The sequence below is a fragment of the Lissotriton vulgaris genome, chromosome 9, assembly GCF_964263255.1.
Source record: "Lissotriton vulgaris chromosome 9, aLisVul1.2, whole genome shotgun sequence".
Lineage (NCBI taxonomy): Eukaryota > Metazoa > Chordata > Amphibia > Caudata > Salamandridae > Lissotriton > Lissotriton vulgaris.
Genome location: NC_141697.1, coordinates 1028968604 through 1028972563, shown reverse-complemented (window position 1 = coordinate 1028972563; position 3960 = coordinate 1028968604). Strand labels below are relative to the sequence as shown.

Below are 3960 nucleotides of genomic sequence, written 5' to 3'. Positions count from 1 at the left end.
TTGTAGGTCCTGAAGAGACCCTACATCCATATTAGGGTCGAAACGCAGTCGACAACTAAGAAAAGTGAACTGCTGAAACTGGCATTCTATAACTACATAGATGTTATGTATTGTGCAAAATGAAAGTGGTCGCTTTTTTGGATGCAAAAAACTTTAATTTGAAACCTTTTCGCAAATTGTTTCACAAACGTTATTTCTATGTTTTTGGTTCATAATTCCACTTGGGACATATTACACAACTGTAAATAACCTTTGCTATTTAGTGCAATAATTACTTTGACTGTATATCCATACCTTAATACAGTTTTTTTGAAAAACGCAAATCTGTGTTTTGGCTTGTTTGTTCTATTAGACATCTCACCTAAACCCTGCCTATACATGCAATTTTTTGCCTCTTCTTGATTCTAAGTATCTTCTCCACCGGAGCCATTGCTTTTCCTATTATATAACATGTTCTGTGTAGGACATTCATTTGCGGAACAAGCCAATGTATTGCTGTGCTACATAAATGTCAGTTTGATTCCTTAATTAGCTGTGCATAGCTTAGCCATTAGCATACATTAGAAAGTGGGCATTTCGGGATGCATCTTGTTTATCAGAATATTAATTGTTTTATATGTTTGCAGCATTGCTAGTCCAACCATGATATGTCATATCCATACTATAAAAAAGCTTGTCTCCTCTATACCCTGAAACATTTTAAAAGCGGTTATTTCGGAGAAAGAGACAGACGTTTTTGGGGGTTTGTATCTAAGCAGACTCTGCACAAGTTTGTTTATTGATTCATACTTAGTTCTTTCCTTGGGCTTTCTTCAGAGACGTACCATATGTTAGTCCTGTGGCAGAATATTACTTCGACTGTTTTGTTCATGCCGATTCATAATTAACTACCTAATGTTTTGTGTCTCGAAAAGGTGTGTGTTTATTAGCCTTGGCCTAAATCTTCGAAAGACTCACAAGTTCTTACTAAGACTCAGGCAGTCCCGATCTTGTGCATCGACACTCTTAATTAGAGCGTTGACAGAACTTTAGTAGACAGCGTGAGCAAAATGGCTAATTAATTGAGCTAACACTAATCAAGCTAAATAAAGAAGCTTTTTAGTTGTTGGAAAGTTGATGAATCTTGGAGATGTTTTGGATTATTGCAAGAGTAATTAGTCCATATGGTTAATATAAATAGAGTTTTCGCACAGTAAGCTGTCATGCAACGTAATATTTTATATTGATTTGGTAATTATGTTGTTTTTTGCTATAATAATGTGCAACAAGCGAAGTTGTGACATAATATGAGTCCTGGATGTTATTGTAATGGTTTGTGGGATCATAATTTGTTGGAGAAATATCATGATTTTATGTGATTTATGTAAAGATGTTGGATTTATGGAGAACTCGCGTTAGATATAAAGTTGTCTGCTCATTAAGGTATGGAACCAGGTGACTTATAAGTTGAAGTTTATAAGGTCCTTAATAGTCTAGCTGTGGATAAGTCCTAATTAGGATTTTTGGCAGACATTTTATTCCGTGCATGACATAGAATACATGGATTCTAGGTTGAGTTTGAAACACCTGTCGAGAAACCTAGCTCAGAGTGCATGTAGTTAGTATTGCGACGTATTATATTCCTTTCAGTGATGAGTTTGATTCCCTTCCCATTTTACGGTAAGCAGGCCAAGGTTTATTTGTTTTGATTTCATTGACCTTGTTAATTGTGTTTAACCCCTTAACTGTTGGGCCTTTTCCACCCCAGCACTGAGCACTTTTTGTTATCTATTTGGGGTAGTTTGCGCTTAAGACTACATAAAATGTTTCCACAAAAGTTATCCATACCAAATTTGAGTCCTTTTTTCCAACATCCTGCGGATTCTAAAGGTACCCAGGATCTGTAGATTCCCCTGAAGGGGACCGATAAAATAGGGATAATATAGCAAACATTTGGGGCTTTTTTTTTCAAGTAGGGGAAAAGTGCTCCAGATAAAAGTCTGTTTTTCCCCCCCGACAAAAGGCATCTATGAACGGTTTACCGTAATAAAGTCACCATCTTCCCAGCTTTTAGGAACATGCAGAGCTGAATCAGAAAACCTAATTTTGTACCACAGTTTTGTAACTTCTTCTAAGAGGTACCGAATTTTCCCTATTTTGTGTGCTCTCAACATATTTCCAGTTTGTGGTGGAAACCAGTGTGAAACCGTGGGTGATACAGGATAGCTATACATTTTGGAAAAGTAGACAACATTCCAAATTCAAGGGGTCATATGTGTATATCCCTCAAGGTTTTTCCAAGGAAAATAACTGTTGAAGTAAAGAAATATTAAAAATTAGTTGGAAAAAACAGGCATTTGTGACAACATTTTCATCTGTAACTTTTTGTCACAATGGCCATTTTGCAAAAGCAATATACCATTTGGTCAGCTACACCCTTTTGCTTGTGGGGATATATAAGGTTAGTAGGCTGTCCAAGAACCCATAGTACCCAGAGCCAATAACTGGGTTGCACTGTACAATGTTTTTTCATTGACTACTGAGATTAGACCAATTCATATAGCGAAATAGGCAGAGTGAAAAATGGATATCTAGGAACCCTATGCATTTCAGAAATAGGCACAAGATATGGAGTTTAGGAGCAGTGGTTATTTGTACATCTCTGAATTTGGGGTATTTTTCTGAATGTCATCTTTATTATTTATTGGCTTACATTTGAAAGTCACAAATGCAGCGAAATCAAATTGATAATAACAAATGTTTTTCTATTGTATGCTCCCACAACTCTTAAAAAAATGGTACCTCACTTGTGTGGGTAGGCCTAGTGCCCGTGACAGGAAACGGCCCAAATTGCAACATGGATACATCACATTTTTATACTGAAAACTGACCCTTTTTAGGTTTCGCCTACGCAATGCGCATGCGCTGCAAAGGCAAAAAGACCTTTTCTGATCGCTTTGGCTTTTCAGCCAAAAACGTGCACGCGTTCCATTGCCTTCAATGGCAACCCGTTCACGTTTGGCGATTTACTTGCGGGAGCGAGCAGCGCCATATGGGAGCAATTATCGCTCCTGGCGCTGCACGCTTCCGCAAGTGAAATGCTTTTGCTGCACTCCCCTCCCCCCCGCTCCCTACTTGTTTTTAGTGTCCGTGTGAGCGTTGCCTCGCTGCTCCAGGCCGCCAGCATGGGTTTTGTTTGGGACCGAGGCTGTAGCATGCGCCTTCCTGAAGGGAAAGGATTTTGTGGTTGTCCGTTCTCTGGCAGACAGCAGCAGACCGGGAGGCAGTGGCAGGCTACCGGCCCCATCTTTAACCCCACCCCAGTTCCGCGCCGCGACTGTCTGTGCCGGCTTCTTCCATTCACTGCGAGGGGCGTGAGGCAGCAACCAAGCTGGGAAGGCACCCGCCCGTCCTCTAATCTCTCCATCCACCCGAGGGGGGCCATGGCCGCGGAGGAGGTCCCGTAAACGGCCGAGCCCTACCAGGCGGAGATCGAGCGGATGAGCCGAGAGCTGACAGAAACCACCCAGGAGAAGATCCAGGCATCCGAGTACGAGCTGCTTGTGCTGGAGGAGAATCTGGCCCTGAAGCAGAGTTTGACGAGCTGGAGGCCGAGTATGACATCCTGAAGCACGAGCTGGAGCAGCTGAAGGAGGTGAGAGCGCTGCTGCTGCTGCCCGAGGGGCAGAGCCGAGGCCTGGCCTCTGCGGGGGCCCTGCCCCCAGCTGCACAGCGCCTCAAAGCGGGGTCGCGTCAGCACTAGGTAGTCTTATGGCATTGCAGTGAAATGCGTAGGGCATGTGCACAGAACCAGGAAGAGAATGATGAGGCTATCTCGGGAGAGGGCGCTGGCAGGAAGTTCCCAAACCATCCTCCCATTGCCAGGACAATACCTGGGGGCCGGGGCGGAGGGCTTGGCTGCTCTGCCCCGTTATTGTCTCTGTCAGGTTCAAGCGGTTCTTTGCAGGGGTGCAGCAGGTG

At 42.9% G+C, this 3960-nt stretch overlaps 1 pseudogene; it reads left to right on the top strand.

The window, feature by feature from the left end:
• The first annotated feature begins 3422 nt into the window (after positions 1-3422).
• LOC147692743 (protein bicaudal D homolog 2-like) lies at positions 3423-3742 on the top strand (annotated as a pseudogene).
• Positions 3743-3960: the final 218 nt, after the last annotated feature.